Source organism: Pseudopipra pipra, chromosome 9 (genome assembly GCF_036250125.1).
Source record: "Pseudopipra pipra isolate bDixPip1 chromosome 9, bDixPip1.hap1, whole genome shotgun sequence".
In the NCBI taxonomy this organism is placed as follows: domain Eukaryota; kingdom Metazoa; phylum Chordata; class Aves; order Passeriformes; family Pipridae; genus Pseudopipra; species Pseudopipra pipra.
Window position 1 is genome coordinate 13,706,137 of NC_087557.1, and position 15,660 is coordinate 13,721,796.

A 15,660-nucleotide genomic window follows, 5' to 3' on the forward strand; every position below is an offset into this window, starting at 1 on the left:
TCTTGTGACTTGCTGCACTGTGCCCCTTCCTTTTGAATATATATAGATCCTAATTTTTTTTTAATCCTTTACTAAAAACATTGGCAAAATGACTGCTACCCTTGTGGCATACAGATGGGGATGTTTATAGGCACAGGAACTGCAGTGCCCTAGGGTCTGTGTGCCACTGGCAGGTCTTGGCATAGGGTACCATTGCCTCTGCAGGAGCAATACTCTCCTAGCTTCTCCTGCTCCTCCTCTGGAGGGACAGCAAGCATTTTAACGATGTTATATTTGCATGTTGTAAGGCTACAGTGACTGGTATTAAAATAACTTAAACCCGACCTTCAGGTGAGTTTGGTTGTTTACAAATGTGTGCATTTGAATGCTTACCCACACTGCCAGCCCATTTCCAGGACATGGTTTCCTTAGGGACATTTTGTTCTGCACCTGCCATCTAGTGCCTTCTTTTGGGCTGTATCTGCCCTACTCATCTGATACAAATGGAGTTCCCCTGTGTCTCCCTTTCCTCCAGGGTACTGCCACCTTCAGCCTGGGCATACCCAGGCTTGCCCATGCTGTGCATTACTGAGAGAAAAGACCCCAAAATCAGAAGACTAGCTTTAAAATTATAAGCTGATTTCAGTGATCACAAAGACAGTTCAGACTGCAGTTTTGGCTCTGTTTACTTCTGCTGCAGAAAGGGAAAGCGTAGCCCTTTATAAAACACCAAGTGTTGAGTGAGAACCAGAGTGAAGGAGGAGTTATTTTTGTTGGTCTGTTGCCTTCTCTAAAGTCTGTAATATAACGATTCATGCATGCATATCACGAGAGACAGCAGGGCTGTCACCACCAGTCTGCTGCCTAATCCCTCATGTTTGCAGTAGCAAAGACCTGTCCCCCGTCAGCTCCTGCAGAGAGGCAGTCTGGGACCAGGGACAGGTGCTGTCCCGTGTCTCCGTATCTTCACCTGGAGACAGGTGGAACATGCACCATGTGCTGCTAAGGGTTCAAAACACTGCCTGTGCCCTGGTCTCTGTGCTTCTGTTGATAAAGTGAGAATTGTCACACAGTGCCACAAGTAGCAGATACACACACAGAGGATGGATTGATACCATATCCACAAACCAACCTGTGTTCCCGAAGGAAAGCATGGTCCATTTCCTAGACTTGTCCTAGTGAGGGTAACTGAGCAGTACCTGTGCTTATAAAGAGCTTTTGGCCTCTCACGAAGTCAAACCACTACATTATGGGCATTATCATTCCATTACACTCCCATCCAGAAGCTGGGACCACCAGCATCTCACGTCTCTTCCTTCCCAGCTCTGCTCCATATGCAGTTTCCATTCCTGTCATGAAAATAAAGAAATCACAGGCAACTCATGCTGCCTGCTTTAATGCCCCAATTCCCTGGCCAGTGAAAGACTATCTCCATTGCTGTATATTTCTGTCCAAGCTTTAATAGTTAACTCTCCCCCAGGAATTGCTAGTTATTGGGGAAAGAAGCACTGGAAAATCAGGCCCCTCGCTGCGGTTCTTTATAGACCAGAACACCAATTCTGGGAGACCAATAGGATAAACACGGCCCAAACTGTTTCCTGTATCATCAGAATAAACTTTAAAAGATGCTTTTATAAAAGGTACTTAAATTGGAGGAGCTTACTTTTTAATTTGCAATTTTAAATATGAGCATGTTATAACTTGTAGATGAACATTTCTATAAAGATAATTACATATGGCAAGACAGAAAAACTTTTTAAAACATTTTCTCTTGAATGTGTGCCTGAATTCATTTACAACTGTTGCTGCTTTAAACACTTCAGGCAGAATAAGTGGATGGCACTAAACAGCTTAGCTGCAATTATTATGGAATGTCTGAGGTATAATTTCCCCTGCGGTTTTGTTAGGCGTGCAAAATTCATAATTCTGATTTGTGGCAGGTACTTATTACCCATCGCAGGTGGAGATATGCAAATATTATTCTAGTAGGGGTGAACAGCCTTTATTTCAGTATTCAGCTATTAACGAGATTTGTGAGTCTGGTACTCTGGGGCCATTTAATTAATTAGATGGTACAGATAAAATATAAATTGTTTTGTAGGCTACACAATTCCAGTTCTAGAAGATGTAAAATATGGCTAAATGAACTTAGTATGGACTGATTTGTTGTTTCATGTATGGCACAGGGTAGAGGCAAATTCTGCCTGTTATTTTTGCCTATAATGATACTGTACAGCATCCTTGCATTGTCAAGTGTTGTGGGAAAGGGATGTTATTTATTTGTCATTATTATTAAGAATGTCTCTCAGTTATCCTCTTTGTAAAAAATTGCTGGCGTGCATCAAACAAGCTAAAAAATAGGCATGTTCTTTTATGGAAGCCAATATGTGCATGTTTCAGAATAAGCACATATTTTCAAGACATTTAGATTTGGTAGGATATTATTGTCTCAAGGTCTGACACTTCTATTTTAAATAAATCATTTCCATGGGATAGATAAGCTGAACTTGCTAGAGGGGAATGCAGAGGGAAGCTACAGCAGCATGTTAGCATCTAGACTTCCAAGTAATTCTACTAATTGGTTAATTCATATATTTCTTTTCCTAAAGTATGATCTCTCTAATCCTCCAGAAGATTTCTGGAAAACAATAATTGGGGTCAAAAAAAACCCCAACATGCTTTTATTCTCCAAAGTGAAAGTCATAATGGCCACAATAAAAGAAACAGCATTTACCAGGAGGTACAGTGAACTGCATGGTGAGACATTCACCCTACCCTTATATGGAGGAAATAAAATGCATGATGCATGAGACCGGAAATAGTTAGCAAACTGTCGGCATTTAAAGGCAGGCATTGACCATTATATTAGATTTAAATTGCAGTAAAATACTACACCACACAATTACAGTACTATAAACATTGAATGAAAACCAGTTAGTTTTACTAAAGTAGGAGTATAAACAGCAGTCACTCTTATTGGTTTATTGAACATATTTTGGGGCCCATTCCAGCTATCTTTATTAGCTCTAATGCAAATGATTTTACACTGCTATTTTGCCAAGCCCTGGTAGCTGTACTGCTGCAAACAAACCCTGCTGCTTTGTGTCTGCTGGAGACTTACTGACAAATATGATAAAGGATACATAAAATGAATAACAATACAGGACTGGCGCCATAGGAGGAAAGTAAAACTAATAGGGGGAAATTATACTGTAAGCATAGGAGCTATTGTATGGTCTTGTGCATTGTAACTCAAAAGCATACAAGTTTAAAATCAGATACATACCAGGAGTTGCTCTGGTCAGTTCCCTGCAGGGTGTGCAGAGCTGGTCAGGGAGCTGTGTTGCAGCTGGGTCTGCCTGGGACCTGTCCACCTGGCTGAGAGGGCTGCATTCAGGGGAGATGGACCCCACCAAGGGCTGGAGTTTGGCAAGAACAGAGGGTCTCAGGGAGATGGGAGCAGGCTGGACCAGGCCAACAGTGTCTGAGCGGGATGATCTTCTGGCAAGGGAAAAGGTCTGCAGAGATATAAGGACTGCATTTTATCCAAAGAACGAGCTGCTGACTTTGGAGACATCCTGCACAGGGGAGATGCAAACCCGATCCCTTTAAACAGGGCTAGGGAATGACCTGGGAATATGGCTGCAGAAATAAATAAGTGTAAGGTAGAAAGTAGAGCAAATTAAAAGGAGAAGGCATTGACTGGGATCTGAGGAAAAGGTCCAGTCATATTTTGTGGGTGAACAGAATTGACCATGTAAGATATTTGCTGGGGCTCAATTTTCAGTAGGGAAAGTCAGTTGTGTTTGTGGTGAGAAATTCCCTGAAGCAGAGGAGTCTGTGAAACCAGGATGATGTATGGGGAAAAGAGCTGTGGGTAACCGAGTCTGTCAATGGGATTTCCAGCACAGGAGAGCAGTGGGTGTTTTCATTACAGCACCAGCACAGGTAACTTCATGGTTTGGCTGAATCGTCAGCTGTGATTTGAGAAACTTGGGGAATCTGAGTGCTGGTGAAATGGAAATGCAACAGGTAAGCCTTCATGTTGCACTTGTGGGAACACCTAGAAACATCACAATATTCAATTCATAAACAAACCCTGAAAGCAAGCACTAGAGATTGAGTGAATAGCTTGTATAGAAAAACTGAATAGAAGCACAGTGACCACAACTAGAGAAAATATCAAGGAGGAAAACATATTTTAGTTAAATACAGAACAATATAAATGACAGTGATATGTATGAAAATGTTTTAATAGAAAAATAATATATACTTATGATGTTCAGACACAACAAGGCCAAGTTACCTGCAGGCTTTAGATAAAATGCAGAAGACAGTCAAACTCATTTCAATCTCACCTCTCATAGCAGTTGCAGAACGTGGACTGCATCTCCTCCACATAACACCGAACTGTTTAGGCAAAAAATTAAGCCTAGATTTCTACAGAATAAATACACCAGAATAATATTCTGCATTTAAATACCTTAAATTGGATAAACAATAGCCCATGGGTAGAACCTTTAAAAGACCATTTCTGCAGAAGATGAAATCGAGAAAACAGTTTTAATTAAATCTTTCCAAAGACTTCATAAAAACCCAAGCACAGCAGCAGTGCTACATGCAGTACCTCCACAGCAGCTCTGAGCTATACAGTCCAAAATGAAGGAGGAGTTCTAGTACTTCCTTTCCCCCCCCCACCCCCCCAGGTATGCACACACAAACACATCATTAGTTCAAAATCAATGCACAAATGAGAGATGTGATCAGAGAATTACATCTATTCACAGTAGCACAGAGAGCAGTGCCGTGGGCCAAGGGCAGTTCCTGTGCTGTCGAGGGGAGCAGTGCTGCAGCAGGCAATTGATGCCTCTCAACACAGAGGGAACCACTGCCTGCTGGTAGGTGATTATCACCAGCATTTTTTCAGGGTAATGTAAGTAAGCAACATTTTAGGTGGCACTATAATATCTACCAAGCATAGCATTTGCAGAGGGATAATGGAGCAAAAATGCCTTTGTGAAGGACTTCTGCTCCACACAAAGATACTGCTGGGCAGGCATCACTCCCCTCCTACAGTGACTGCTCCTCAGTGCCAGGAGCCCACTGGATGAGCCCAAACCTACATGCAGAGAGCCAGATAGCCAGCTGGGAGGAGTCAGAGGCACTTGAAACCATTTCCCTGCACTGGGCAGCAAGGCAGAAGCAGGAGGAGACTGAGACCCACTGAGTGCCCACCAGGTCAAACACACACAGTACCTCAGCCACCACAGTGCCACTGCACCAAGATGCCCAGGACAAGCAGCACCACTTGCTCTGGGTTCAGCTGAAAACATACCCCCCCGAACATTAGCACAGCATTTCTGCACCCCTGTCATATACAAGAAGCACTGGCAATCATACAAAGCTGGGTAAGGGCTGACTGGCCATTTTGAGAGCACTGGAAATAATTCTAAAGCTCTGTGGTGTATGTATAGATGATGAGCTAAAACCAAGAGCAGAAGGTCTATTTGAGAAGAAAACAACAAATGACTATGAAACATTACCTTGGGTGAAAAATCCAATAAGCAACCTAAACTAAAACAGTGCCCAGCCCCATCAAACCACCAGTTTGTTGATGATTCCCTGCCTCCTGTTATAACAGCTATGTTTATTCACATATAGTGCTTTTTAAGTCGTACATTTAGCCAGCACAGCTCAGCTCTCCTGCCACCAAAGTACGGCAGGGCTGCAAACATGACTTCGGCAAGGTAAGATCAATTTACACACACTATGAAAGCATTCAAAAATTAATGCAACTAATCTACTGGTTTCACCTGACAGGAGGTAAATTATTGATCTTTGCAATATGAAAGCACCAAAAAGAACAAACTCAGAACTGCACACTTTCATGTGCACCCTCTCCTCCCCCTGTCAAAACAGTCATATCCAAAGGGCTGCAGGGAGATTTGAGAAACACATGTTCTTCCTGTACAATTTAATCATGGTGAGAGTAAAAGGCAGATGCTCCAAGAAGCCAGTGGTTGTGTAAACAAGAAACAGCATCACCCGAACCTGTGGCATAAGCCAGTGTTCACAGAAATACATGCAGGGAGACTGGCAGTTTGGGCTATTGGAGACTTCCCTTAATCTTTAACATGCAGTTGAGGATGTACAGCCCTATAGCCAAGGCCTGGTACTTTCACTGATACATCACCGTTGCTCCTCACTCACGAGACAAATCTGCTTTATAAACCTAACTTTGTTTTTCCCCATTCTCCCCCCCTCTCCTGGCAACTCCCTAGACTGCAACAGAAAGCAGAGCCCAGGTAAAGCCACTGCAGATGCTGACACTCTATGGGATGAAAGCCTTCTGCACAGCAGACGCCTCCCTCTCACCTGCCTGCTCTCCCCCACATACCACCACAGAAATGCAGCACAGGGATTTCCATCCTCAATGGACAATATATAAGAGAGGAACAGAAAATTACTCTACCAGTAGTCCCCAGTATTTTCCCTGCTTCTTCACTGTGTTCATTGGGGAAAAAAGAGCAATCCCTCCACAAATTGTTCCTTGACCCTAAACACAGAGCATTACATCAGGCTACAGAAAGTCACATGATGTGGGCTAACATCTGTTAATATTAGCCAAAAAAATTATTTTTTTATTTTTATATATGTCTTCCATTCTGCATACCATGCACAGTGATTTTTGTATGGATGAAACAGGTTGAATGACCTAAGAACAGGAAAGGTTTTCATTGAAAACACTGAAATTAACATTTTTCTTTTTCATTTTGTCTATCTCTTAAGCCTGAAAATTCCAGGCTATACTTAACCTGTTTGACTAACACAACACTGTGGCTTTCCAGTGTATTTCAGTAGGAGAACTGCAGCTTCCACCAGGTGCATCACACTCTTCACAAAGCCCATCACCGCAGCAGGAGCATTCCCAAACTTTGTATCAAAAAACACATTATTCCAAGCTTCAGTTGTGTATTTAATATGCTATATTCAACTGCATCTCCCAAAACTTATCCTGCTCTTTGCTGGAAAAAGCAGCTTTCCTCTATACCCTGTAAGGAGAAACATTATCCTGCATATTAAGGCTATGAGTTTGAGCACAGGATGATGGAGAACCCCAGCGTTTTGCTGTGACATGATCCTTTTTCTAAATGCATTCAAGAGTGAATTTTGTGTTTTTACCAAAACATTGCACATCACAGACACAATTTCACAAATGATTTTTCACAAATCACCATACTATTGAGAACTTGGCCTAATATTTATACTAAACTTTTTCTGCATTTGCCTCAGGCTCTCATTCTTCTCTCCATCTCAGATGCTGTATAATTCCCCTGTCTTTTGCATTGTATTTATCTTGAGGGTGTTATTGATTAGGAACAGGACCTTTAGGTCTTTCCAGTTTTATAGATCTCTTGGTATCATTTTCATGAAGTTATTTCTTCTGCTGTTTTCTGTAATGCCGCTTTCTTCTCCCTCCTTTTCACCTTCCTTCCAAAGGCTGGAAATAAGTGAGATGAGTATTTTGTGGTGACTGGGGGTTGCTGTCAACAAGGAAAGAGAAAAGATCTGCCACAACACCTGCATGTGGGGAGATGGAGATGCTGCATCTGGCACAGGGGGTGGAAGCACCAGCTGCAAGACTCCATCTGATGGAAACCCTAATGGGATATGTTTAAAACCTTTGTATCAAAAGGCAAATAGATAATATGTGTAGCTTCATTTATGCACAGTCCAAGGGTTTGCACCACCAATTTGTAGAAGAGAGGTTTTACTGCATAAAAAGATTAGTGTGTGTCTGTTTGATGGTAGGAATATCCATAGGAAAGCAGGTCAACCAGCAGATGGAGCAAAGCTTGATGAAGTACAGAAGATTTTATGACATTTTTGAGTTTGGTTTTTACTTCTAAAAATGAACTTCCTGATGCGAGAACTACAAGCCAACTATTAACTATTAAACAAGAGGGATACTATTTTGGTTAACAGTCTTTTACTCTCTTTTTGAATGTCAGCACATGTCCCCCTGGCAGATTCCATAAATTCAAGAGCTACCAGATGGTTGCGTAACAGCAATGCCCAAAATATGCTCTAGAAATTGAAGAATCACAACAGAAGACAATGAGTGGGTCGCTAAGAGACACGAACATCTACTTCCATTAGGTGGACAGAGCAATTTAAAACAGTGCCAGGAATGGCCTATCTTCCACCTGGAAGAGAGCAAAGCACAGCCTGCCCTGGTATGATGCAACACTACACATAGCAGCACACTGCAGATACAGCTTGAAAGGTATAGATTTTACAAGAGCCAATTTTAAAATCAAGGTAATGGAAATGAATAGAAAATGACAAGAATAATATTCTTGCAGCATTTGCCTCTGGGAATGCTTTACCTCCACACACAATGCTCATTTGGGTTTTGAAACTTCAGCACAGGAGTTTTCTCTTCTTTTTTTTTTTTTTAAATAAGTATTTTACATATCCCCTCTTCCAAACTATACTCAGCTTCTTTTATGATTAAGGTACTTCAGGATTTTTTTTCCTATATTCAGTAACTTTTCCACTTAAAAGCAGTATTACAAGAAGTGTCCTCAGTTACAGGTGTGCAGTTCAGTCATAAGGGATATGTAGATAACAAATTATTCACAGTTTCAATTTTTTCCCATCTAGTTAGCAGCTGCTGTACAAAATCTTGTCTGACAACAGTATTTTTATGAATACTTAACTCCCATCGATAATACACCATTGATTTAGGAGTTGTGCTCTCAGTGAGCATTTATATTCTAAATTTCTGAGAAAAAAAAAATGTTATCCAGAAAAAATGTATATGCTAGCATGAAGCATTCTCTGGGAGAGGGCAGCAGTACAGGACTTACAGTCAGACACCACAGCTTTTACATAAAAGAATTTAAGAGGTGCGAACAGCAGGGCACTGAGTGCTGAGAGAGGTGATACAGTACTGGTGCTTGTGAATAGGACAGTGCTACAGGCTGAAGCCATTCACGATGCAGAAGCACATGTTTACAGGAAGATCTCAGGCTTGTAAACAGCAGGGCTTTAAGCAGGCGGAGAAGAGTTCATGTTCCTGAGAAGGGAATGCAGCACAAAATGTCCTGCTTCTTCACAGAGAGTCACCCTGCTTGCAGCTGTCTAAAATTAGAGACACAGCCATTGTTCCAATGGATAATCAGGGCTAAGAGCTTTTCCAGGGCATCTCTTGACAGCATGAGGGCTGGTACAATTCAGCATGTCAGTTTAGCTGCACTGAAAATCTGAAAAGGCCAAATTACGGTTTTATTTTTTTCAGTATTTCATTACAAAGATACTGATATCAACAGGATTAATTTGATGATAGGATTAAAAAAGTGTTAATGCCTTTTAATAAGATCAATCGTTCTGAAAAAAATATCAGCAGGGAGTCAGGGGAGTGATTTGAGAACAGGTTTAATGCGAGTGCAAAATTTGGTGTCCATAAAAGATTTCTTGCAGAGCTTTTTTAATTCACTTTAATCTCCACAAAGTAGAGTCTAGAAGTCCATTAAGGAGAAAACTACAGTATTCCAGTTTTGAAATTAGAAGGCACCGCAGTAACTAATGTTCCTTCACCAGTGTCTGAGGGGCAGCTTGCAGTAGTCCCACATTTCTGAAAAAACAGGATGCTGATAGAGCAACAACAAAAACGAGTGAAGTAGAGCATCTGGCAGATACCTGCTGAAGTCCTTGAAATGTGCCCAGAGCTGCTACACAGCAGAGTTTCAGTTTGCTTGCATTCACCAGAAACAGCTCTGCCTGCACTTTGCTATGCAGGACACTGTCTCCAGAAAGTAACATGGATGATTAAGAAGATGATACCACAGTAAAGAGGTTGTAAACTAGTATGTAATCTGTGCCATACAGGATATAGTAACGATAACCATATTATAGAAAATAACACAGAAATCCCAAAGAAACAAAACTCTGAAACCTAGGCTCAACAAATAACAAAGAGCAAAAATAGTAGCTGGTAAGCATGCCTGATAAACCACAGAGTAATCATTACAAATTATTCAACAGTTTCCTAAATTTAATTACATAAGGTCTTCCTACAAAAATGTTTGCCTTTGCAGTCCAAATTTGAAGCATTCTAGTAATGCATCCACTGGCAAAAAAAATACATAAACAAGTAGTTACAAACCAGAGCCATTTTTGTGCTCTAGAGTAGTAATTTTTCTTTTCTCAGCACAGCATGTTTGCTGTCTGTTATCATGAATACACTGATTCAAAGTTTTACAAATGTTGATTCAAACTTCAAGCAAGCATCTTGATCTGTACGATTTCAGAGGATTATAACATTCAGATTTTATTATTCCCCAAATTCACTGACTGCCCCCTCCACACCGAGGAAGCTTAGAGGAATCTATAATTGAGATAACACATTGTCTAGTCCCCCTATCCCTCTGCAAACATGAGTATGATTATCCAGACTACTCTTTTTTACTGCTATGACAAGGTTAATTTTTGGCTTCTAAACATTGACTTCAAATTTGCAATTTAAGAACTGACATTTTGATTTGGAGCCTACACCAAACCTGATTGCATATCCTAGTCAGTAACACATGCTCAGATGTCCTACAGGTAGCAGACCTTGGGGAACCAACATATTCCAGATAAACTGAATGTGCTGACTCAACTGCACTGCAGCAACCCTACTCTTACTTGCAATCACCATCTCTAAAAGAAGTCTGATTATTATTTACAAATACCACGGGAGATACTGCAGCACCTTCTCTTTCTACTGAAAACAACAGGAATAAGCCCAAGGAAGCTACATAGTCAAACAGCAATGCACCTGGTAGCAAATGCAGTTTTCTAGCAGCACCACCCGAGTCAGTGTAGCTCCTCACCCCTCCAGTCTCTGCTTGCTGCACCCTCCTTATCCACACACCACTGCCTCCTAGTTATCGCAGCACCGAGAAGTGTACACAGTGCTCAAGGAGCAATCATGCCAAAAGCACAGTCAGTCATATTTCTTCCTTTCTGCACCATCACAAAATGCTCGTGCACGTGTGGAGGAATAGACAATAACCCCTTCAAGCCCCAGGGTGGGAAGGAGATGTTATTCTACAGCCCCAGCTCTCCGTATTGCAGCTGCTTCAAATTACGCTCTTTTAGGTAATCTCCTCCATTTCTACCAAACAAATCCCATGCCACTTTTTCCAGCCTATGCTCATTTTTTCTCCAGTCCCATAGCATTCCCTATCCTGGCTGCAACTATTCAGCTCCATTTTTTTGCATCATTTTAATGTCATGTTTCTTTTTAACTTTCTTGGATGATACCTTCTCACTGATTAGGACTGCTCCAGCCTGATCAAGGCAAACAGGATTATTCAACATAATTAACATTTCTATAGGGCACTGACAATTACACACAGATTTGAAACCCAGAATACAAAAGAGTGACATCAATTACAATGCTAGGAGGATTCTCATTCATTATCATGTTTACTTGCAAACACAAAATTAGTGATGCCTGGATTAAGATTAAAAACAACACAGACTGCTATCACAAATAAAATCCTTTCAAGTGTATTTCCCACAGAGCACACGCAGTACCTCTTAAAATATGAAAATTCATAGTATCAAAGACACTCTAATGGAGGGCATTTTTTTCTTAAAAGGAGAAATACAGATATAGAGAATAGAGAAAATGGTTTATGATAATTTATTTAGATTTCTTGCTAGCAATATACATTTTAAAAGAAGAGGCATAACAGGCTATAAGCCTGGGTATAATAGTTAAATTAAACCGCAAAGTTCAATTTTTGAATTCAGAATTTTTTTAACCAAAAAAAAAAAAAAAAAAACCAAAAAAAACCCAAAGAAGACTAAAAGGGTCATAAACATAGTTTTTCCTGTTTCATAAAACTGATTTTTAATGATAGACCTGAGCTTAATTGTTAGAAGTCAATTTCAAAGATAACTTTGTGGTATGCCAGGGACGACTCTATTTTATGTCATGAGAAGAACACAGTATATGAAAGACATCGAAGTTGTACTTCAACCCTACAAAGACAGCACTTTTTCACTGGTCAAAATCCTGAAGGTGATTATAAGTAAGAGGAAAAAACTAGGCACAACTAGCAGCATTTAGTAAGCCAGAAGTCAGAAACAACAAACAGGCACTAAGTGAATGGGGGGGGATCTGAAAGGCACATATGGAAGCTAGCATGCAGTTTTCTTTAAACAGAATTCAACAATCTCCCAAATCATGACCAGCCAGCTCAAAGTCCTTAGGAAGACCCACTCTCTCTTCCAAAAAGCTCTCGTGACCTGGACGAATTCTTGACTGTTGCAGGCTCCTGGCCTGCCTGGCCTGGCTTTACCTACAACTAAGGCTGAAAACAAAGAGCTCAATTTTTATCTTTCATACAGAGCAGTCTCAATACCTTCAATGTCTTTTTTCATTTGATAAAGTCGATCCGAGCTACAAGGTACAGCTCTTTTGAGGACTGGGAACATGATGTCCTCAGGTTTACAGGATCGAGGGGGGGAAAAAGAAGACAAACCAAACCCAAAACCATTATTTCCTTTTTTTCAGGCCCGTGTTTTTGTCTCTGAGGAAGGATAGCTTCTTGCCTCCTTCTCTAAGCCCGTGCAAAAACAACACTGCGTCTCCAGCCTTTGCTAGGGGTCATTGATTTTCCTGTATTCATCACGTTAGTAACAATTCCTACCTTACTATACTACACCAAACACCATAGGAGTGTGACAGACACAGTAAAGGCAAGAAATACAGGGAAAGCTGTAAAGGGTCTCCGCATGTAAAGTGGACTTTGCTTTATCAGGCTCACAAGGACCTTCCCAGAGCATTGAGAGTATGGTTGCCCAAGGCTGCAGTGCCCCAAATGCTCTTGATAAGGCTGCAGAAGACTTTGAGAGGTATTGTTTTTAGGGTATGATCTTATAGTACTTTCCTCATTTTAGGACAGCTATGAAAGAGTAACAAAAGCCATATACCTAACTCATTTTAGAAGACCGAGTGAAAAAAAAGCTTAATATTTCGATTCCAGACCTAAATTTAGACCACAACAATTTTTAAGTGAATACTAAGAGAAATTAACTGAGTTCTTTCTCACCTCTTCTTGTTTACAGTCTGATAAACTGGGATACCACACTACCAGTGTCACACAGGATGTCATTTTTTCTCTTGGCAAGTAAACACATGTGAAAGAAAAGGCATTGCATTTATAATGATAGCAACAGAACTTGCTAACATAGTTTTTACCAGGTTTCAAAGGGACAACTTCAGGTTTCTGATGTACAGTGCAATGTCTTTTAGATTTGCATGTATTTTTCCACCCTGCTGAGCACAGTTTAAAATGCAGAAGCAGCATAATTCCATATTAGACTATTTCACAGTACCAGATGAGTTCAAAACATAAGAAATAATGTTAAAAGCAGTGAAATCAATCAAACGATTTATCTGAAAATAAAATTAGAGCATAAAACAATGGTAGGCCCAGGAACAGACAGACTGTCTCCTCTTTTCCTCTTGGGACAGATTTCTTTTAGTATGGCTTCAGTCACTCACCCTGACATTTCCTCAGACTCCCCAGAGCCCCTTGCAAGCCTGGGTCAGGATTGAGCACCGAAGTTAGAAGATGCTTCTTAGCATTTATTTAGCAGGAAGCAACCCTTTTAAAGCACAGGATATCTGTACCTTTTGTGTGAATTGGCTTAATCTTTAATTTAATATGTAACTAGTTTTCAAGTACTTTTCAAATTGTTTTAATCTCAAAACCACATTCCATCAGGACTTTTATATATTAGTCCTCACCCTTGATTCTTCCAGACTTTAATCTTTCTCGTCTCCAGCACACTGCCTGTCCCAAACTGCTGCTTGGCTCCTGCTCCTAACTCAGTTCCCTTGATTTGAGATAATTTCTCCCTTTCTCCTCAGATATTATCTGTAATGATTGATGGTCAGTAGTTGCTTTTCTCCTACAGCAGCTGGCAGCAAGCAGGGGGAGACGGGGCTGCTGCAGAGCACTCAACCTGACGTTTCACCTGAAACCCAGCACCAGGAGCAGTGAAGGCCAGACCTTGAAGACAAGCAGCAGGGGCCATCTGTTGGCAGATATCCATCTAAAAGCAAAAGTCCACAGTGTGAGTTTGGTGAGCTCCCTCTGGGGCAAAAGGAAAGTTTAGGGGTTCCCTCCTTCACCAGGGTGCACACCCTGGTTGGTAGGGGCCAGGGAAGGGGGGTGTGAATCCAGAATACATTTGAAAAATATGATAGCAAAAGACAGAGTTTGTCACATTAAGAAAGAAAAATGAGAAAAGGAGTTGTGCTTAAAGGCAGACCTAAAGGGAGTAAACTTCTGTTTTTTGTAAGAGGAATGAAAGGTTATTGCTCCTACATGACAAGAATGGTATTTTTTACATTCCCCTTTTCAATAACAGCAGCTAAATTCTCACAGGATTCAATGTTTATGCTCACAAAAATCAATTTTTCCCTTTTATTAAAAAATTATGTACAGTAAATTGCCGCTACAACACAATCTACATTGTTTAACATACCCTGCTTTGATTTACTGTTCCATTCATAATCTGGTGATGATTAAGCTTCTCAAAACCAATCCACTAGCCTTTCTAAGTGATATCAAGTTGTTTGTTTTTAATCTGCTGAAAATCATCCTGTAGACAGATGCATTATTGAAGAATTACATTTTAATTCATTTTCACGCAGTGCCTGTGATGGGTATTTGGATTAAGAGAGTACAATAATGCTTCTTTATGCCTGTATCTATTCAAATCAGAAATTACCTGCATACACTGTCTCTGATGGTGGTCAAAAATTGTACAAAGAACTGAGAATAGTGCTTCTTAATATCACACAGCCCTGCTGCTCATCAATGAGTCTTTTTCTGTTCTAATGCTTTTGTCATGTATATGAAAGTCATTATGTAGTTTAGAAAACAGGAGATGAAGTGAAAGAGGAAGATCAGGGACCTAGGATGCATTAATATTCTACCGGCGTCAAAGATATTTCCCTCGAGGGGCTCCTACAGGCCACACTGTTATTACAGTGCCTATCCATTATCTTGTGCTGTACTTGGTATTAAGACAATAATGGAGAGAATAGGATTATGTGCAGATGATAGGAAATGCGAAGGCAATTCAGCAAGATAGGAAATGAATGGAGACATGATTCTTTCATCGAAGCTGGGGATGGTTTAGCATAGGGTAAGGGAGAAGATAAATGAAGCAAAATGAAATCTTTACAGGTTAGCTGGGGTAAAATGAGTGTTTACATAGAATTCGATGAGTTTAACCTTTTTGATACAGAATATCACAGCATCTTTCTTTAATGCAGCAGTGTGTATCCCTTCAGAGGTCTGGTTTGATCTGAAAACTCACTCAACACACATAGGAAAATGACTGGTGTTAATTTGACAGAGGCAGCCTTATGTAATTGATAACCATTCAATTCACTCCAAGAAAGGGAAAATTCTAAACACCACTCCAGATTTCTGTATTTCAATTAAAAGCTAGAAAAACTGTGTCCTGCCCACTGAACAAGCAGAAAATAAATAATTTTTTTTTAAAAAGCAACAAAGAAGGATCGAGATAACCAATGAAACACTAATCCCACACTGAAATACTCACATTCTGCTTTACTATTGCATACCTTTTCATTTCACA

General features: G+C 40.5%; 1 long non-coding RNA gene across 1 annotated transcript in view; it reads right to left on the reverse strand.

The window, feature by feature from the left end:
* Positions 1–9,898, reverse strand: part of LOC135418895 (uncharacterized) — a 34,659-nt gene extending 24,761 nt beyond the window's left edge. Inside the window, exon 1 of the long non-coding RNA XR_010432727.1 lies at positions 3,266–9,898. This is a non-coding gene — a long non-coding RNA (uncharacterized LOC135418895). The remainder of the gene's footprint in view (positions 1–3,265) is intronic.
* Positions 9,899–15,660: the final 5,762 nt, after the last annotated feature.